This window comes from Tenrec ecaudatus, chromosome 5 (genome assembly GCF_050624435.1).
Source record: "Tenrec ecaudatus isolate mTenEca1 chromosome 5, mTenEca1.hap1, whole genome shotgun sequence".
NCBI classification, from domain to species: domain Eukaryota; kingdom Metazoa; phylum Chordata; class Mammalia; order Afrosoricida; family Tenrecidae; genus Tenrec; species Tenrec ecaudatus.
This window is the reverse complement of record NC_134534.1, coordinates 46513335-46536062: the sequence shown is the minus strand read 5'-3', so window position 1 is coordinate 46536062 and position 22728 is coordinate 46513335. Positions and strand designations below refer to the sequence as shown.

General features: G+C 40.3%; 1 non-coding gene across 1 annotated transcript; it reads left to right on the top strand.

Annotated features, from left to right (window-relative positions):
• The first annotated feature begins 15781 nt into the window (after positions 1–15781).
• Positions 15782–15923, top strand: LOC142449624 (small nucleolar RNA SNORA4). Its single transcript, XR_012784755.1, has one exon. It is a non-coding gene; the product is annotated as a small nucleolar RNA SNORA4 (small nucleolar RNA).
• Positions 15924–22728: the final 6805 nt, after the last annotated feature.

The following is a 22728-nucleotide window of genomic DNA, read 5'->3' as shown; positions in this document are numbered from 1 at the left end:
TGTTGGCCCTGAGGGGTTTATCTATCCTGGATTCCCTGTGTGGTGGGCTCTTATCCATAGCAGTGTGCATGCTCTGGTCTAATCTGATTTGTAAAGTAGAACTGAGGTCATGATAGTGGTGGGTGGGAGGAGGAAGCACCAAAGAACTAGGGGAAATTTGTGTGTTTCATTGGTGCTATACTGCACCCTGGGAGGTTCATCTCTTCCCTGTGACTCCTCTGTGAGGGGATGCCCAATTGTCTACAGATGAGCATTGGCATTGGGTCTCTACTCCATGCCCCCCCCCATGAATAATTCACATTGGGCATGATTTTTTTCTGGGTCTTAGATGCCTGATACCTGATCCCATCAACACCTCATGAACACACAGGTTGGTGTGCTTCCTCCATGTGGTCTTTGATGATTCTCAGATAGATGGCCGCTTGTTTATCTTCAACTCTTTAAGACCTCAGATGCTATATCTTTCGATAACTGGGCACCATCAGCTTTCTTCACCACATTTGCTTATGCACCTATTTTGTCTTCAGTGATCATGTCAGGAAGGTGAGCATCACAGAATGCCAGATTTTTAGAATAAAGTGTTCTTGTGTTGAGGAAGTACTTCAGTCGAGGCCCAGTGTTCATCTGCAACCTTAATTCTTAACATATAGATATGAGTACATAGTTCTATTCACCTCTCATTATATATGTTTACATATGTACATGTCTCTATTTAGATCTCTGTATATGTACTTTGCCTCCTGTTTCTTTCTTCTATTTCTTTTTACTTTCCTCTTGTCCCACCATCATGTTTGGCCATCATTCGGGTTTAGTAATTCCTCACTGCCACATTGTCCTTGATTGAGCCCCACTAGATATCCTATGACCTCCCTTCCATTGATTTTAGTTCACTTGTTGGTCGCTTGTCAAATCTTTATTTTTTAAAAAAGGAAAACACCTTAATTCTTCAAGTATAGTAATGCGATATTCCTATGACTTCATAAACTGCAAGAAATATAATTGTCAAATATACTTTAAAACCAACAATAAAAATGAATACCAGTAAACTATGGCACAGTGCCTTCTTATCATTTGTATTCCATAGAAAAGCCATTTAAAACTCATTTGGACATCACAGCTACTTATCACTGTCTTCCCACATAAAAGAGAGCAAAAGTAAAGTAAATTGGCAATGATATGCCAAAATCTCCGTGTGTGACAAGCAGGACTGTAGCACACATCTCCGTTAGTAAGCAGCATGTGACTTCTACTAGGGAGCATCTTCCTTCCTAAGATTTCAGAAAGCACATGGTCATTGTCTTATAAGAAAGTTAGACGTGGCTGTTCCTCTAGGGATGACTCTTCCCTTCATGGTCTCACATTTGTGCTTCATTACTCTTTCTGCATTGCTCTGTTGGAGAAGAACATTTAAACTCAGCACATGTACCTGACATTGAAGTGACAACTATATGAATACAGTGTCCAACTTTGCATATAAGCGCACAACAACTCCTATGTAATGATTGATCCCTGGCTAACAGCGGTGGCACGCAACCATTACTCACAAAACGCATGCTGTTTTCAAAGATGTTAAAGTGTGTAAAAAATAAAAAGAACCTTAGAATCTATAAAACCCAACCACAACCCCTGACATCTGTATCATGGTAGCAGTCAGCAGGAATTTTGTAGTCAGATAGGCAGAGGACTAGCGCAGTCATATATTTGCAGTGCCATGTTGGTGTGGTAAGTAGCCCTGGGTATACTCTGGGTTAGCTATTGGGGTCATAATTGATGGTCAGCAGTTGACACCTACCAGTCACCCCAAGGAAGACATATGAGGCTGGCTGCTCCTGCAAACATTTACAGCCTTGGAAATCCACAGGGGTAATTCTACCCAGGGAAATCACTGTAAATCAAAATCAAGGTGTCTCATTGGGGTCCTGGATTACATGTTGGACTGCTAACCACAACGCCCCAGGTCAGCAGTTCAAAACTACAAGCTGCTCCATGGGAGAAAAAGGAGACTATAAACATTTCCAATCTCAGAAACCCAGAGAGGTGGGTCTACCCTGTCCTGAAGGTTCACTGTGAGTCAGAATCAACTCGATGACAGAGAGTTTTTGGTAAGTCAAAATCAAGTAGATGGTAGTGGGTTTCAGTGTAGTTGCGTATTTAATCTGTCTTAGTTATGTCTTTCATCTAACAATCAATAGTCTAATGGCATATATTTAACAGAATTAACATAAGACTTGTAAATATTTGGTACCGATATAAACTGCTCCTTTGAAATTTTGCTATATTGAAATTTTCATTGTAAGAATTGCTGTGTTTGCTCTTCGAAACTTCATGTGAACTAAGTAATACCCCGGGCAGGTATTATCCCCACATTGTCTTTGAAGAGAGCAAGAATCATAGATTGCGACCTGCCCAAGATCACAGTGGCGCTGTTTAGTCAGTTCTAACCTAGAGCGACCCAATGCACAGGAAAACAAAACCCCACCTGCTTCTACTCCATCCTCACAATTGTTTCTATAGTTGAGCCCATTGCTGCAGCCATTTTGTCCGTTTGAATCATTGAATGTCTTCCTCTTTTTCATTGCCCCTCTACCAAGTGTGATGGCCCTCTACGTTTCCAAGCAGGATGTCCTGTTCCTGGTCTTTCCTGATAACATATCCAAAGTGTGCAAGCTATTAAGTAAATAACACAGTAGAAAGAGAGCTTTAGATCTTCCCGTATGCCCCCTAACTGAAGCTGGCAAATGGATACATTTTATATTCCTACAGGAACTATTGGAATTGGATTTTTTTTTGTTGTGCAAAATAGGGCATTGTGGGTATTTTTTGTTCTCTAGGATTCTGTTCTATCCTCTAGTATCTATTTCTCTTTTCTACTTTCTCTTCATGCTTCAAACTAGGCCTCAGTTCCCAGAGAGAGAGCATAACACCTAGGTATGGCCAATCAGAAGCTCAATTTTCCATCACCACAGTGATTGCTCCAGTCAGAGGATTTACCTCAAGCCAACTCAATCAGAGTAAATAAAAACTAATCTTAGCATTTGTACTTAGTAATCAGAAAAAAAAGATATTTAAGCAGAGAGACACATTTCTCCCTTCTGGTTGATGTTTTATATGCCCATGTATTTTATTGAGTTAAAATTAATGTAGCACGCAATTAAATAGTTAAATTATATCAAGAACAACTGTGAGAGCATAGCCACAGTCAACTTTAGAAACCTTTCCACCTGCTTTTACACATTGATGTTGACTCCCCATGTTCTCTCCCCTCCAGTCTGTGTCCCCATGTAATCATTAATTCCATTTTGTCTGACTGCTGTTGACACAAGGTGATAAAGCTGCAGCAACCACTGCCATCCTGTCAACACAGGGGCCCTGAAAATGAAGTCACCACACGGAGCACAGCGTAGCCAAGCTGGACAACAGATAAAAGCCTGATGCTGAATTTTACCTAGGAGCTTCTGAAGCTACTCATGCTGAGGGTGGACCTGTTTGTCACTTCTCAGTTATGTGAATCCATAAATTCTCTTCCCCTTCACACAAAGTAAAGAGACTTAACTTTCGGAGCAAAGAGCTCTAGGTGGGGCTCTGTAAGCTGAAAACATGTTTGTCAGGCACCATGATCACCATGTATGATTCATAGTTCTTTATCTTAGTTCTGAAGAAGCAATATTATTGAAACAGTAACAATTGAGCACTACTAATCGGCAGTGTAAACAATTTCAAGATCATTAACAAATGTTTATCAGTTTTTATGCCACTGGCCACACATCCTTATATTTTCCCCATGAACTTACAGTGAGCACAACTGTGTAGCTCTGGTGGTTTTGTGTGTACGCGTTGGGCTGTAATCCATGTGGTCGGCCGTTTGAAACCACCAGCAGCAGCTCCAGCAGGAGAGAGACTAGGTTCTCTACTCCCACAAACAGTTACAGTCTCATAAACCCCCAGGAGTCGCTATGCGTCCACACTGATTTGAAGTTAGTGGTGTGGTTTGGGTTTTACGGACCATTGTGGACCAAGTAGGTTCAGGCATGTTTAAATATTTTGTGACCTGAGTGAACACACATGGAATGAGTTTGCTCAAACTAAGTTTACTCTGCTTGGTGCTATGCTGCATTTCGAGATGACAGCCATATGCTAAAATCCGACTATTCAGGATCCTAATGAATTTAATCCAACTCATTTCAATAACTTACTGCCCTCAAGCGTTAGTGTCTCAGATACCCTGTCCTCGGTGGTAGTTAGGAGTCGGGATTGACTCAATGGCAGTGAGTTTGAGAGTTTGATATCTAAATATTCTAGATCAAAATGCAGGCTTATCAAACTCACACTAGCTAATACTTGAATTAAAAGAGCAATAAAATAAAAGGAAAAATCAAAAAGTAAAATACAAATCTTTGAGGAGCTTAATAAAGCTAAGATGTACCACGATGGATGAAATGCAAAAATTTCAAATTGACTACATCTCTAAAATGAGACAATAGAGAAGCTCAATATCATTGGTCAGAACAAAACTAGGGGCAGAATGATGGATATCAGTTGCTCACCTGCAAGTTCAAGTAGGAGCTGAATAAAAATTTTAAAAAAATCAACAAGAGCTGCAGTAAGACCTTAAATATATGCCATCTGAATAAGAGACCATTTCAAGAATAGAACTGATACATTGAACACTGAAGACTAAACACAAGATGAACTGCGAAATGGCATCCAGGATATTATGTGTGAAGAAAGAAAAGGAGAAGAAAGAAAGAGAAGGAAAGAGAAGAAAAGCAAAATGGATACCAGATGAGGTTCTGAAACGTGTGCTTGAGTGAAAGTAGCTAACGTGAATGGAAGAAATTATCAACGAAAAGAAAAACTGGATTTTTCAAGGATTTCATTTTACTTGAATCCACCATCAACACCATGGAAAAAGTAGTTAAAAATAAACATAATAATAATCAAACAACAGATTGCATTGAAAAATCTACTACAAAGGAATGCTTTCAAGTGTTTTAAAGCAAAAATTGCCTCTTTCTGAATTGAGGTATGGCTAATCCAAGCCATGGCACTTCCAATCACCTCATATGCATGTGAAGTATGCAAAATGAACAAGGAAGAATGAAGAATTGATGCCTATGAATTATGATGCCATGTACCACGGGATGCCATAAGAATAAACACATTTGTTTTCAGAGAAGTACAATGAGTAAACGATTTAGAAGCAAGTATGGTGAGACTTTGTCTCATGTACTCTGGACATGCTATCAGGAGGGATCAGTCCCTGGAGAAAAGTATCGTGCTTGGCAAAGTAGAGGATCAATAAAGAAGAGGAGGATGCTCAACAAGATATGTAGACACAGTGGCTTCGACATTGCGTTCACATCTGGTAGTGACTGTGAAGATGGCACAGGACTGAGTGGCGTTTCCCTCTGCTCTACATGTTCTCAGGCTGACTCCATGGTGTCTAACAGCATAACAAGGTTCTTCCAAGATAAAAAATTACTACCTCGCTTCCTTGGTGGCACAACTGATTTGAAACTAGCGGCCAATGTGTTTTTATTCTAACTCACCCATTGACATCACAGAAAAAAGGGCCCAATAAACTGTTTGCATAAATATTAAAATCGAGACAATATTATAGAACAGTTTTACTCTGTAATATGCAGGTTCCAGTGAGAAGTAGTTTACTTGACAACACCTAGTTTGTTGTTGTTTGGTTGGTCGGTGAGTTGGTTTTTTAGGAGGCGATTATTTGTGTCATGCAGAGAAATCTATAAATCTACACAAGTAGAAAGACAAGACTGGCTAATTCAGTAAAGATTTGCAGCCTCTGTAACCTAACAGAGCCATTCCACCCTATCCTGTAGGATCGCTATTGGTTGGCATCTATTTGAACAGCAAGGGGATGACCTATATCCATACACATTAGGAGTTCCCTTTCAGTTCAACCAATGCTGAGGAATCGCAGTTCCACTTTGATTTTCACATTCCCTTAGCCTGCTGATTTAAGTTGTTGCCGCAATATATAATTTTGTTTGCAATATATCATTTTAAAACTATCCGCTCCTACTACTAATCCACATGTGTTGTAAAAATGTTTATATAATGAATAGGGTTCCGAAGAGAAGCAGATTGCAATTTAACACCACACACGGAGTTTCGTTAGATTTTATATATAATCTTATACCATATAGAAAATAAATCTGCATAGGCATGCGTGTTCAATAAGTATAAATATTTATATGCGCACACATTTCTATTTTGATGTTATTCTCTTCCATTACAGGATAAAAATTTGGGGGGAAGGTGTGTTAGTCTAGGTAGACTAGAGAAACAAATTCATAAACACGCATATGTGTATAAGAAAGAGTTTTATATACAAGAGGAATTGAATATTGAGAAAACATCCCAGCCCAATCCAGATTAGGTCCATAAGTCTGATATTAGCCCATATGTCTGATACCAATCCATGAAGTCCTCTACAGACTCACGAAACACATGCAATGACGCCAAATGCAGGACAATCACAAGCTGGTGGGTAGAAAGTCCTTGGGTCCAGTGGCATCATAAGCATCTCAGTGCTGGCAGGGGTCTCCCTGGGGCTTCTCCAGCTTCCGAGGTCTGGCTGCGACCATGTGGTTTGTCTTCTGCAAAGTCTCCCAGGGAGTAGCAGAAAGAGAGAGAGTAGCAGAGAGAGAGAGGTGTCTTCCGCCTCCAAGGAAGAAGTACCAGATTTCCCAGAATTCTCAGGAGAAGGCCAAGCCCACACAGAAGTCCCATTGGCTACCTCCAGATTGACAGTCTAGACTCCACCCCTACACTCTTAATCCTTAAATTGACACGAGATTAGGTGACTACCACAGAAGGGGACTCCCCTTCAATTTATCACCTCCAAAACTGATATTCATATACATTTTCTTTGAAGTCATAATTGCTACTATTATTCTTCCCTCAATAAGGGAGTTGAAGGGTTAAATTAAAGACAGCTTGGTAAATGGCCATTGAATAAAAAAGAGAGAAAAAGTTGGTTATCAATCTTCAGCTCTCAGACTGTTTCCTCCCTACCATCTTTTTCCATCCTTGCTGTGTCAACGGGTGAGGTGTGCTGGTCTTCTCATGCACATTGAATTTAATAGTAAGAACTCAACAAGTAGGGTTAAATAATAGTAATGGTATGATCTGGTTTTCTCTGACCTACTTGCTATAGTTAGGGTTGATGTCATCCTGGCCATGCTCTGATCTAACATAGTGTGGTCAATTCCATGAAAAGATCTTATGTGAAGCAGTTTCAGGAAGAGTAGGGTAGAGTACCACCTCCTTCATCTCATCACGACCATAATATAATTAAATTTGGGCTGTAGTCTACTCAGAAGAGACTGTGTGTGGAACCTAGATCACTTCTACTTTGGGTCTGGATCCTGCATCTAGTTCATCAACCTGTGAACCTGCCAGTCCTCAAAGTCATCGTCAGACTAAAGAACTCAGATTCATTCAGCTCTGCATTCACAAACCTTAGCCTTCCTGTTTCATCTTCCTACTTTCCATTCATCAGCCCCTGTAGCTACACCACCCAGGAGAACCCTCCAGCTTGCATCTGCGCCACGAACTTGAACCAGACTGGACCTACCACTTCTACAATGGGGTGAGCCATCTCTTGACATAAATCTTTCTTCATATTTACACATACAAGTGTCATGGTTTTGTTTTTCTAGAGAACTCAGTCTAACACACTAATGCTTTATAAACTTAAAAATAAACCAAAAGTACAAAGCACCTCTCTTATCCTAACACTGGCCATGCAAATACTTGTACTGTTATATGTTTATATGCATATGGTTGTATACAAATAACTAGCAAACAGGTCTGGTGATGTACTTACAAAATTGTATATATCACTATGGTCCGGTCCCCAAATCATCATGGGACAGAACCTGGCAGTGTTTCCTTCTGTTGTGCATAGAATCTCCATGAGATGAGGGTGAACTGGCAGTTGCTAGCAACATATTTAACTGAAAAATGATGCTTCCCAATGTTGACCCTACTGTTTATAATACACTCAGTAGCCACCCAAGGTGAAAAAAGTCTCTATTCATATGAGGCAATAAAAAGAGAGTCAATAACAGGAGGAAGAAATACACTCTAGGTAATTGGTTCCATGAACTACTGCCCCCTCTATTATGAGACCAGAACTTAAAGTGGCCCGGTTACCAATACTGAGCATGTGAGCAAAGATTCTGTAGGTTAATCCTTAGATAAAGGATAAAATGCTGACAATTTCTAATTCTCACAGAATCCAGACTTTCTAGAGACATTGAGGCTGGATGAACCTCCACTTCCCACCCCAGCCCCCCTTCCCCTGAACTATTATTCTCTGATGCTAGGTTTATAAGGGTATGTTACAAACTACTGTTATTCATGTATGTCTCAGAGAAATCAAGTACATTTCTGTTGGTAGGAAACAGGGAGGAATAACTTCCCATTGGGAAAAAGAATTTGCTTAACAATATTTATATAGAACCCAAGATGAGAATATGCCATTTACTATGTTCTTAAATGGACACTTTGACCAGGTTTCTATCTGTATCTTGGCTAACGAGGCCATGCACTATGGACTATTGGGATTTTAGAGCCTGTTCTTTCGATGATCACGACGTTCTTCCAGGTCAGAACAGAAGTACTCACTGTGGAAACCCCTGTAAGTGAACTGGGTATTACCGGAAACTCACCTGTAGCACTTGAACTTAAGGTTGAAACCCCACAGTATGAGAAGCAGATGAATGCTATCCCAAGTTTCTAGAACTGGCCATCCTTAGACATACATAGGTTCGGATTTCTTGCCTTGAGGGCACCCAATGAATGGTGGACCAGGACAACCATGTACTTACTAGTTTAATGTCCTCCTTGATTTACATGTGTTAATCTGCTGGGGTGGTACTGTTGATGGATATTATTGAAAGTGTTGCCCTATCACCAACCCCCATTGTTGTGTAAATAGTGACCATCCACTTAAGAATTTAATCTGTATAGGTCAATTCATGTATTATGATTCATAGCTGGTCTAATACTTGTATAATTTCATTTTCTCACCAATGTTTTCTATTCAAAACCATTGACTAAATTAATGACATTATCAGTATAATTGCTTTCCGCTGCCAGGAGATGATCGACAAGGTTCTCTAACATAAAATGATAATTATGTCTCTAAGGTGAACCAGAGATCTATACGAGTATTCCAAACAAAAGAGGTTTAGATTTGTCTCTGGGATCACTGGATGGCTGCAGACAAGTGATTTCAACAATATACTTGTCTTCATCTTTCCAGGCTGCCTTCAGAAGCAAAGCAAAGCAAAAGCCCCATCCACAACTGTGGCTCCTGGAGGAATCTTCTGGACCAAAGGCAGAGGGTTCCGATCAGATTGTGGTGATTGTTTGGGGGCCTAGTCCTAAGGACTAACCTTGATAGTTTTTCTCCAAGGGCATAAGGAGGTCCTGGAGACTTATTGTGGAGAAGTTTTAAGAAAACTGAAAACTAAATTCCTGATGAGAAAACGAGGAGGGAACACTGAGGAACTTTCCCATGACAACCATGCACTTGCTCCTTCTGGGCGCGAAAGAAGCCTTGTCCTTTATGAATTTAATTAGGAAATCTCATCCCATCAAGTCCACCGTCCACATCTTTCCCTTTCACTCTTAGTTTGCTTCCCCAAAGCCACATCTGAGTGCCTTGGGAAGGCCATAATGAAACATGATTAACAATAAAAGACAGCAAAGCAAGATGAAGTGATGGTGTCAGCGAGTCTGTTGGTGACAGGTATTGGGGGCCAGGGGTCACATCTGGTGTGAGATAATATTAGATCAATACTTGGATCAATCAAAATGTGTTCTCTCATCATTCTAAATATTTCCAGGGTTGAAATGTGCTAACAGATGAGGGAAGCAACTTTGTCACCTCCAGTGATTTTGGAGGAAACTACCTCAAAATGCTCAAAGCCTCATAACGAGCACAGATTTCAGCCTGAATGCTAATTTGATTCTCAACCATGACCCCGATGGAGCACCCTGAACTCTATTTATAATTGCTTTGTCAGGAACCGTGTGGCTTAAAGAAAGTGGTCATGTGGCTCATGACCCTTATATGTCACCAGCTTCTTCTTCCTACTCGAAATGTCTGAACCTCGATCCATGGTGGTTCGCTTGCTTGACTGCAATCTTCGTTGATTTGGCCATTAACAGTTGTAAGAGTCATTTTCAGCTGACTTCAAAGACCTGAAGTTGGAGGGAGTTATGCATCTTTTTAGCACTTCCTAGAGCCTAGGACTGCATCGCTCCAATGACATAAAATATATTTGTCTTACTATTGCTCACTCTATTGACTTTCATTACAACATCCAAGGTCATTCTGTGAAAACTGACCTAAAGTGATATTAATGTAGTCACTTACAAATATTTAACCTAACTCTTTATCTGTTTAAAATGTCGCCATTAAAGTGCTGTAAATTGCACAGTCTAGATAATTTATTAAAGGCAATTTTCAGCCATGTTCAAATCATAGAAGCATAATTGCATTGGTTTGCAGGTCTGTAGGGAACTGAACTTGATAAAGGAAAAAGCAGTGTTTAAAACTGCTTTCTGACAGGAGTTGAAATAAATCTGTGTAACTCAGATAGTTAAATAATAAGGAGCATTGCAAGCAAGATCAGTGAGAAGCCTATGTTGGCTTTAGCTAGTTCTGCATATCAGTGAAACTATAAGACATGAAGGTAAAATTGTACAACGCTGCCTGAGGTGCATACTGTGGCTTGTATTTTTGAATTCTGTAGAAAGCCTGTCTGTCAGTATTGTAACCACTTTTGCATTAAACTTACATCCTAATAATAGGTATACTTGAGTAGCTGGTACTGTGACTAAAACAAACTGATAATATCATATTCTTCATTCTATGGCCAACTCTGAAAATACATGCAAATGCATGTAATTGCACTTAAGTGGCAAAAGCATTGATTGAAAATGCTCAAATGTATACCTTTCCCAGGAATGATGTCTGTACATGAATAACATAAAAATTACTTAAACAAGTTACTTAAGAAAGCTCTTCTCGCCTGACTTGAACAGTTCAAACTTGTCAGCAGATTTCCCCCTAGGATGCATGCTGGATCTAATCTGATTTCCAAAATCTTACAAATTTTGGGCTTGCATTGTTTTGTATGGTTGTGCATATTAGAGGGTATCTCGGGAGTGCTTTGTCATTGGGGTCAGCCTCTTGAAATGTGGTATATTTTGTTTTCATTTGGGGGATATGAAAGTCAGGGCTGATGAACCTACAGAGTCAGCAAATGAAATAAAGGTTTGTGGGGGAGGGAGTCATGGAGGTGGCCCTGGAATGAATGGGGTGATGATGTCAACGGGTCCATATAGGAAAATAATGTTAGGAAACAGATTGGGGTAATAAATGTAAGATTCTGCTGGATGTGATTGAAATATGGAATTATTTTATACATGTACTAAATTATAATAAGAGAAAAAATATTTTAAAAGAAAAAAGAAGAATGATCTTATTTGTGTTGGTTAGCGAGGAGGAGGAAGGGCATTAAAGGGAGCTGATATCAAAGAGCTCAAGAAGAATAAAAATATTTTGAAACTGATTGTAGTAGCAATTGTAAAATACTGCTTGATGTGATTGAACTATGGAATGTTATGATATCAGCAAGAGCTCCCAATAATATGATTAAAGAAAAAAGAAAAGAAAAGAAATAGGGTGATAAAAAGTTCCCAACTCATTGCGAGAAAAAAAATCCCCAAGAATATATTTGTGTGATAGTTATTTTTAAAAGAGTCTTATATAATGTGTCCTAAATTATAAAAATAATTGCCTTGAATCTCAATTAGAGGCTGTAAGCACAGCCTTATTTAAGTTAAAAATGTGTTCATATTAAAGTATTCAAGGTCAGCATTATTGCTTTACTAATTTTAGTATTTGCAAGGGTATTTTGATTGTCAGTTGAATCTATTCTTATGTCATAATATACAGATCAGCATTTCTCAACTTTGATCATAAGCATCACCAGCACATAGTCAAGATGTACAAATTCAGAATTTCTGGGAGGAGGCTGGATTTTTTAAAAAGAAACTGAGACATTTGTGTATAGGCCAATTTGGGAAACCCTTAACTAGGCTGCCAACAGAACAAGGGAATACTGTATGTGGTAAGATCAGGAAAGGCGTGTTTTAGGGCTGTATCCTTGCTCCATGATTATCCAAGGGGTACACTGAGCAAATAGCCCCCCAAGCTGGACTAGAGGAAGAAGAGCCTGGCATCAGGATTGGGGGAGGTTTAATAATAACCTGTGATCTGTAGAATACACAACGTTGGTTGCTGAGAGGATGGAGGCTTGACGTAACCCCAACCTTCATTATGGAGTACAATGTCATGTACAGAAAATCAAAACAACGCAACCAATACACCGCATCACGATAAACAGAGAAACGACTGAAGTTGTCAGGGATTTCATTTTGCTTGGGTCCAAATCAATTCTAATAAAAGCCACAGTCAAGAAGTCAAATGATGTGTAGCATTTGGGCAAAACTGTAGCAAAAGAGCTCTTTAAAGTGTGGAAGAGCAAACATGTCACTCTGAGAACTAAAAAGTGCCTGCCCAATCCATGGCATCTTCAATCACCTTTCAGGTGATAGTAGATCAACAAAATTGCAGAATAATTGATGCATTTGAATCATGGTGTTGGCAGACTCTACCATGTCCCACAACCAAACTCACTGCTAGCTAATCAATTACAACTCATAGCAACCCTATGGGCCAGTGTAGAACTGACCCTGTAGGTTTCTAAGGTTGCACATCTTTACAGGTGCATTATCTGTCTCCTAAGAGTCAGCTGCTGAATTTGAACCCTGACCTTGGGGTTATCCATGCAACATGTAACCAATTCCTCCACCAAATCTCCATTTGGAAAATCAGAGAAAAGAGAAAGTCTCAGGCACCAATACTAAAAACATTTTCCATTGAGCTGATTCTAACTCGTGAGGAGTAGAACTGTGAACCACTTCAATTTCTATGGCAGATTTTTCAAAAGTAGATTTTTTTGTGCTTTCTTCTGAGGCACCTCAGTGTAGATTTGAACCATCAACCTCTCAGTTAACAGCTGAGCGTGATAACCATTTGCACTATCCAGGAATTCTCAAGGCTACCCAAAGTGGATAAGTTAGCAACTATTAGCTGTTTTCCAGCTTCCTTTGTGTACCTGGAACTAATAGGCGATTCCCATGTTAGTGAATATCAAAACCAGCCACTCAGTTGTCAGGCTTAAAATATGCTTGATACCCTTCTTCTCACTCCAACATTTGATTTATTAAAAGTCTGTTCCTTTTTGTTTCCCAAATGTACGTCAAACCTCAACTTTTATTCTTTCTTCACTGACATCATTTCTAACTTATTACTGAAATACTCTCAAACAACTCCACAATCATTCCATCTCCTCCAATCCATTTTGCACACGAGTCACAGAAATGTTTCTTAAATAATTCCTTTCTAATGAATATCTGGTAGGGTTTTCTGAATACTTTTAGTGGAACAGAGAAAACCAAAGTCTTTATCATAGTATTTAAGTTCCATTGATATCTGATTCACCCAACACCCTTTTACAATCTCTTTCCAGGACACTGTACTCCAGAATTCCTTCTTAAAGAACCAAACCCAGTGCCATCAAGTTAATTCTGACTCGACAGGGTAGAACTATCCCTGTAGACTTCTAACTGTACCTCTTTATGGTAGTAGAGAGCCTCATCTTCCTCCATCGGTGTAGCTGGTTGTTTTGAACTGCTGACCTTGTATTTAGCAGTCTTAGGAATAATCACTACACTACCAGGGCTCCTTAGAGATACTCACATATGAAATGCTCTTTCCTGCTTCCCAATTTTTAAGTAGAAAGACTATATAGTATATAGAAAGACTATATACTCTTATCCAAGAGTAAGGATGTGAGTCGCACTGGATTTAAGCCTAATATGTGTGTGAGATATATACAAGGGGGTCCAAAATACAAACAAATTAAAAACCAGAAAAAGTTCCACTGGGGAGAGCTTTCTTAATAGGAATTTTTCCCTCTAGGTGAATATCACTTTGATTTAGTGCATACGCTGGTGTTTCTTGGGAAGGTTCTGTTTGGTCACAGTGAATTTTTTCTAAAAGAAGCTTTGCTGGAACCTCATTTTCTGTGATGGCTTATTTAAGAGAACTGTGCGCAGCTGTGAAATTTTGTTTCCTTCTCGGGGGTGGGGTGGGGGGCGGATGCCACAGAAACTGTTGTGATGTTGAACACAGCTTACAAGGAGGATGGCACTAGGGGAAAAACTCAAGTGTAGCAGTGACTTCCTCATTTCAAAGAAGGTGACGTGTCGATTGATGACAAATCTCATTCTGGATGCCTGTCGACTTCCTGAATGGACAAAAATGTTGGCAAAAGTTGTGCACTTGTACTCCAAGACCAGTGACTGACCTTTGAAGAGATGGCAAGGTGTCTGGACTATATTGGAGCTCGGTTCAGTGAATTTTAGTGGAATATTTGGGAATGAGAAGGGCCACTGTGAAATTTGTGCCTCAGGTTCTTACTGAGCAGCAAAAAAAGTGGAAGCATGCGGTGCTCTGAAAGAACAGCTCTGAATCGACTCAGCCATTTTTTCTAAGGTCATTACTGGTGATGAGACATGGTGCTATTCTCATGACCCTGAAAGCAAACATCAATCAAGCCAGTGGACGACACCGTCATCACCCCTCCCAAAGCAAGCTCCTCAAGTGAAATCAACAGTGTGCAAGAAAAAAAAAAAAAAGCCTTGTTTGTGGCAGACAGGGGACAGGATGCCTCTCTTGCCCCAAGCACCTCAATCACCTGACCTCGCTCCGTGAGACTTCTTTTTGTTTCTGCAAATGAAGAGGGCCACGAAAGAACAGCGATTTGATGGTGTAGAAGAGGTGACGATAAAAAACGAGGGAGGTGCTGTCAGCCATCTAAACAAATATGTTTCAAATATTTCCAAGAATGGAATCGCAGATTTGACAAATTAATTAAGTGTAATGGAGAGTACTTTGAAGGCGATAAGGTTGTTTTTTAAAAAAATAAAATAAATGCATAGCTTTGGGGGAAAACCCCGTGTTTGGGGGGTGGGGGTACTCCTCCATAACCCCGATGCACATCTTTCCTGATTTTAACCTATGCCGCATTCCACAAGGAGACCATAAGACAGCTTCACAAAACCCATCAAGTCAATTCTGACTCATATGATGTTTAAGGGTAGGCTAGAACTGCCCTGTGGGAATCCAAGACAGTAACTCTTCACAAGAGTCGAAAGCGCATCTTCGCTCACAGAGCAGCTGCTCCCGCGGTGCTGCGGAGCCCATGGCGGGCAGCCGCACTCAGGGCTCACCGTGCCGCTGGGCTCGGTGCTTATGGCAGCAGCGTGCCATTGGCAGTGGAGACAACACAGTGGAGATTGGCATAGTCTCTTGAGAAAGAGTGACATGTAGATATTTGCATCATTCCACTTTTAATGGAAAGAAATATTTGAAAAGGGGTAGATGTAGATAAATATTCAAATTAGTGATTTCACTCGGGTTGGCGGCACCCTACGAATGACGTCACCTCCCTCCCATACCACACCATATAGAATCCTTAATCATACTTATTGTCAATTTTAAGCCTAGAGTAATATGTCATAAATATAGTTGTAAATTGCCTAAATTAATTTTCTTAGATTAAATTATTATCAGCAAAATTATTTTGTAAAATCATATTACATACCAAAAGTTGATTTTTGAAGGCAAGGGTTTTTTAATAACCTTTACCAGTTTGGGCAGTTTTGGAGAATAAAGAGAAGACCACACTCCACAGTGGGCTATACCACTTAGTATAGTTCGCTACTATTTTGTGGCCTACATTTATAAAAAATCATATTACATTGAATTAAAAATTTATTTGTTAAAACATCATTTATAACAGCAGAATCCTTTTTCTCTTTTTCATTTAATTAATACCTCATTCTAAAAAATCCTATTGGTATTGATTCACAAATACTACTTACCACAACATTATAGCAGACATTTTATAAAGTCAGAGACCCTGCAAGCACTAGCACCAATGAAAATAAAAACGTGCTTGTAGGGGGTTCAGACCCAGCCATGTGATTTAAAGCAACATTCTTTTTGAGCAATCATGACGAGGTCAAACTGGTGACCTTGTGGTTAGCAGCCAACTCATTACCCACTATGCCAGCAGAGTCTGGCCTGAACATTTGCCCATCCCCTGCTGTCAAGTCAATTCTTCCTCCTCTGAGCCCTGCAAGATAGAGTAGAACTATTCCTTTGGTTTCTAAGATGGTAAGCCTTTGGAGAAGCAGACCATCTCATCTTTCTCCTGCAAAGAGGCTAGTTGGTTTGAACCACCAACTTTGTGGTTATCAATCCCATGCTTACCCACTGCACCACCAGAGTTCCTGACCCAGAGCACCCAATGCTATCCAGGCAATTACAATTCATAGCTGCAGTATACAGGGTTTCCAAATCCATAAGTCGGTAGGAAACAGAGGGCTTCATCTTTCTCCGACAGAGCAGCTATGGGTCTGAGCTGCCAGCCTTATTAGCTGCGCAAAGCTTTTACCACGAGTGCTTTCTTCAGGGCTCCTTAGAAGATTCGAGAAGTAAACTAGCAGAGAGTTTTAGCCTTATATATTGATACATATAAGCCGGGCTTATAAAAATGTTCTTGTTGTGATAACTACCTATGGAAATATTTTTATTAAAAAAATTCTGCTGGATAGACATTGGGCCTCTACTCAAGTACTCCCTCAACACAAGAACACTTCGTTCTAATAATCCGGCACTCTGAGATGGTCACCTTCCTGACACGATCGCTAAAGACAAAACAGGTGCATAAGCAAATGTGAAGAAAACTGATGGCACCCGGCTATCAAAAGATAAAGCCCCAGGGGCTTACAGGCTGGAAGATAAACAAGTGGGCATCTAGCTGAGAAGCATCAAAGCCCACATGGGAGAAGCACACCATCACCTTGTGTGATTATGAGGTGTCCATGGGATCCGGGATCAGGCATTAAAGACCCAGAGTAAGAAATAATAATGTGAATGAGGTAGGCAGTGCGAGTGGAGGGTCAAAGCCAATCTGTAAGCAATTGGACATCCCTTACAGAGAGGTCATGGGGAGAAGATGGGCCGTTCAGGGTGCAGCACGGATGAAACATACAGCTTTCCTCTGGTTCTTTATTGCTTACTCCCCTGCCCAATCTCTGCCCACGATCATGACCCTAATTCTACCATACAAATCTGGCTAGACCAGAGCATGTACATGGGTGCAGATAAGAGCTGGAAGCACAGGGAATACAGGACAGATAAACTCCTCCGGACCAATATTGAGAGTAGCCATACCAGGAGGGTAAAGAGGAGGCACGGGGAGAAAGGGGGAACCGATCACAATGACCTACCTATAACCCTCTCCCAGGGGGATAGACAACAGACAAGGGGGTAAAGGGAGACAACGGACAGTGCAAGACATGAAAAAATAATTTATAAATTATCAAGGGTTCCTGAGGGAGGGAGGGACGGGAGGGAAAAATGAGGAGCTGATACCAAGGACTCAAGTAGAAAGAAAATGCTTTGAAAACAATGATGGCAACACATGTACAAAGGTGCTTGACACATGCATGGATGTATGGATTGTGATAAGAGTTGTACGAACCCTCAATAAAATGATTTTTAAAAATTTCTGCTGGAACATTCACAAAAACTTTATAGACAGTCATTTTGGTATCATATTCTCTGACAGTGATGCTACTGAATCAACTTATCTAATTAATGATACATAAGAGCTGTATTAAATTTATATAGGCAATATTAAAATAATAAAGGCTAATAAATTTATTACATAAAATTTTAAACAATGCCTTTAATTTCAAATAAAATTAAAAAATTAGAAATGTGTGTAGTATTTAATAACCTTAATATATAAAGATTTTCTAAGAAATTATCAACAAAATTAAACAACATTAAAATGCCAGTCTCCTATATAATTTGAAAGATTTATAAAACTAATCATGCTCTAATAAACTAATGCTACTCTGGTGAGAATGTCATGAGACCAACATTCTCATAGGCTAGTGGTAGGGTTTTAAATGTCTATAATCCTAGAAAGCAATGTGGCACTGTGGATTAAGAGCCAACCAGGGCCTTTTCTCAATACTCTTAAAAGCCAAACCCATTACCGTCAGGTTGATTCTGATTCACAGCGCCCTATAGGGCTCCGGTGGGTTTCGAGATTCTAAAGCTCTGTGGGACCAGAAAGCTTTATCTTTCTGCTGAGGAACTCCTGGAAGGTTCCAACTGTTGACCTTCCGGTTAGCAGCCCAGCTCCTTACCTACTACACCACCAGGCTCCTTTCTCATTTGTAGGGATTGTTCAAAGAACTTTTTATTGTGAATTAGGTGAAGTTTTACAGATAAAATAAACTTTCCACTAAAAATTCCGCAAACATATCGTTTCATCTCATTCGTGACTGTCCCTACAATGTCACATTACACAGCCTACTTCTTTCCTGCATTCCCTGGTTCCAGTCCTCCTTTGTTCCCAGCTCTTCAGAGCTTTGTCGTGGGGTAAATGCTGCCCTTTTATTCTCAAATGGTTGGTTTTCCTGACACATTTGTGCCTCCCTAGTGTGATGTTTCCCCTCACAGGTCTCTATTGTTTCTTGTTTCACTGAAAATTGTTGGGCTGGGGAGGGCAGGGGGAGGGGGAGTTCAGTTCCAGATCTGAAGGGTGATTAAGGGTCACAGAATTAGGGGCTTTTCTATGATTTTAAGTTTCCTTCCCCACTTTCCTCCCCTCTATCCAGGAGCTTCTCGTGTGATTGGCTTTTCAGCACCTGGTAGTGGTAGCCACGCACCATTTGGTCCTTCTGGGGCTGAGGGCTTAGAGCCTGATGCTCCTGTGATCCTTTGTTCCATTGGACCAGTGGTTCTCAGCCTTCCCAGTCCCGTGACCCTTTCATACAGTGACTCCCCCGACCATAAAATTATTTTCATTGCTACTTCATAACTATAATTTTGCTACTGTTATGAATTGGCGACCCCTGTGAGAAGGTTTCTTGACACCCCCCCCCCAAGGGGTCGAGACCCACAGGTTGAGAACTGCTGCATTGGACTAATGGTTTCCATGCATTTTCTATTGTGTTCACTCTTCTTTGCTGTGGTGGGTGGGCATCAGTAATTGCACCTTAGATGGCCACTCAATGTCTTTTAAGACCCCGGTCACTATTCACCAAAGTAGGTGGTAAAACATTGGCTATCTAGACTATGTTATGCCAATTAACCTTGGGGTCTCCCAAAACATTGGTCTTCATACGGATGCTTTTTAAAAATTTCATTTGTGCAAATAATAATTAGTAAATTATCAAGGGTTCATGGGGAGAGGGGAGCAGGGAGGGAGGGGAAAAATGAGGAGCTGATACCAAGGGCTCAAGTAGAAAGCAAATGTTTTGAGAATGATGAGAGAAACAAATGTACAAGTGTGCTTGACACAATGGATGGATGTATGGATGGTGATAAGAGTCGTACAAGCTCCCAACAAAATGATTAAAAAAAATTCATTTGTGCAACTACTTAAGAGCATGTTAAAATAAAAGTCATCCCTACTCACTAGCCAGACTTTGGTGTGTTTTGCTTTGCGTAGCTCATCTTGAGGATATATTTATACAGTAAGGGACTGAACCTAAGTCTATGCCTGGAATTTCACCCAACACTCAATAAACTATCCATATGTAAAACTGTAAAAGATTATTTGACATGAACAATAACAACTAGCAGGTGAGGACATTATTTATTCAAAATCAGTAATCATTACATGAAGCCTTTTGTTTATCCCCAAACACTGTACACCTATTCCCTGTGAGAGCAGACTGCAGAGCGGTCAGGGTGGTGCACTGGGTGAGTGCTTAGCTGCCAGTCAAAAGTTTGGCAGTTCGAATCCACCACGTCCTCTACTGGATAAAGATGTTGGAGTGTGCTGCCATGGTAACTCCTATTGGGCAGGCCTCACTGGGGTTCCAAGTCTGTAAATCTCATTAAAGCACCCTGCCCAATCATACTGCCCTAGAGCAACTGGTGGGTTTGAACTGGTAACCTGTTGATTAGCAGCCAAGTTCTGTAATCACTTGGCTACCACTGAATAAAAACATTAACTCTGGGTTTAAAGATGTGCAAGCTTCTTCTAAAATGATTCCAATAATTAATTCTATTTTTCACTAATTGCATTTATGAGAATTAAAACATTGCCAAGTCCTTTTAATGAAATTATAATTAATAAGATATACAGTTGTATTACCTAATTTAGATATGCTATCCCTAGAATGCAGTACATCTGTACTGATAAGAAGAAAAGGCAGATTCCCTTAGCCTTGCCAAAATCTAATTGAGTCTCTCTAATTCCATGTGTTTGTTCTTGTGATACTATTACTGGTATTTGCATAACATTTAAAATAACATGTTTATATTAAGGAAGCAAATATGCAGTGAACAAAAGCAACACAATCAATCAAATTTGTATTTTTCCCAAGTACTTTTTTGTGGAAATTCAAGATAACCTGATCCAATACTGCAGGAGGTAATTGAAGCCTCATAAAGCGCAGCAAATGATACATTTTTGTTTTTTAAACAACGTTTGCTTTTCAAATTCCTGCAAATCTTACTTTCTATCATTCTGTGATTTTCCCCCTCCATTTGTTTTCATAAATTTTAAAGACTGATGAGTTATTTTTGGTCTTTATTTTCATTGTAAAGCCAAGAAACAAACAAAAAGCCACCTAACTACGGTCACATAGGAAACTAATGAAAATGGTGAGCCTGCTTAGTAAGGATTCCTAATTCGATATCCTGTCCGCTGCCTGATGCACATTATGCCCTTTTCCGTATCCAGAGATGACTTCTACATCCTAAGAAGCATGAGCATCGTATTCACCGAGGGGGTGGAAGAAAACAAAACGAACTCTGCTATCTCGAGAACTCTGACTCCTGGCAGCTCCACGAGTCTTGGAGTAGAAGTGTGCCCCACATCGTCTCCAACAGGGAACATGAGAAGTATTGTGGCAGGCCTTTCTTCCAAGCACCACTGGGCCGACTTGAACCTTCAACCTTTAGGCTAGTAGTTAAGTATGTTAGCCATTGTCCCCACCCAAGAACTCCTATAGTGAACCACTCTCTAAAATTTTGATATTTGCACGGAATAGAAGAGAAAAGAAAGGAGGTAAAAGGAAGTGCCAACAGAGAACCTTCCAAACCAAACTGCAGGCCATCTAGTCGATTCTGACTCATAGCAACTCTCAAGGGCAGGGTAGACCCTGCCCTGTGGGTTTCCCGAGACTCTAAATCAGCGGTTCTCAACCTGTGGGTCACGACCCCTTTGGCGATGAATGACCCATTCACAGGGGTTGCCCAATTTATAACAGTAGCAACATTACAGTTATGAAGTAGCAATGAAAATAATTTTATGGTTGGGAGTCAGCACAACATGAGGGACTGTATGAAAGGGTCGCGGCATGAGGAAGGCTGCGAACCACTGCTCTACGTCTTTATGGGCTTAGAAAGCCTCCTCATTCTTCCGCAGAGTGGCTTTGATTTTGAAGCTGATCTTGTGGTTATCAGTCCAATGTGAAACCACTAGGCCATCAAGAAGTAGACGTGTGACTACAGAAGTTCAAAAAGCTCAGTATCTGGTTGTCTATCTAGATTCTAGAATCTCTCTAGTCTAGAGAGCACAAGAATGAGACTGGAGACAGGACTTCAATAGTCGAATACTCAGATATCCTATTGCCTGTATGAACCTGACTTCTTTCACGTTTCAGTGCCGTATAGTGCTTACTCACCTGAGCTTAGATGTCTTTGAAAGTGTGGACCAAAGGTAACAAGTGGGTTTGGATAATAAAATTTGACTAAGATGCTAGGAAATCCCTTCTATTCCCAGAAACCCATAGAGCAGGCCCTCATAGTTTTGTTGATGGATGGTTGATCAACCATTCCAATCCCGCAGATGGTGATTCAGTCCCATTATCATGAGGCAGTGAAGTATTTCTGTTAGAACTGGCGCACCTTTGATTAAATACTGTAACACTGGCTGATTGGATGTTGGTGCAACTTATTTGGCTGTAAAATATTTTGCCCCAAGATTGCAATTTATCTAATGCTAGCAACACCAGGATTTTATTTTCACTGTCAATTCAACTAAGATTTGGCTCTTATAAATAAATTAAATTATTATCCATTTAAATATCTTAGAAACACAAGACCAAAAATGAGAGGGGGGCACACGTGTAATTGAAATGGTAAATTTAACACAGGTTAGATTTAAAATGTCTCCTATATTCCACAATAATAATAGAAGGTATAACCTGGTGTTGCAGTTACATAATCTGTTGTCAATTTAAGACTTATGAGTGAAGGGGTGGAGTTTAGCATGTCAATCAGGTTGATCACCTCATTTGAAGGCACAATGGAGATAAACAGCTCCCAGAAGGCAGGAGACAGACTCACTCCCTGTGAGACATGCTTAGTGACAAGACACATGGAGCTACTCTAGAGCCCTGGAGCTGAAGATAACATGTGGAGACCCCCTGCCAGCACTGAGATGCTTCCACTGTCACTGGATTCACAACACTTTCCACCCACTGGCCTGCGATCTTCCTGCTTTC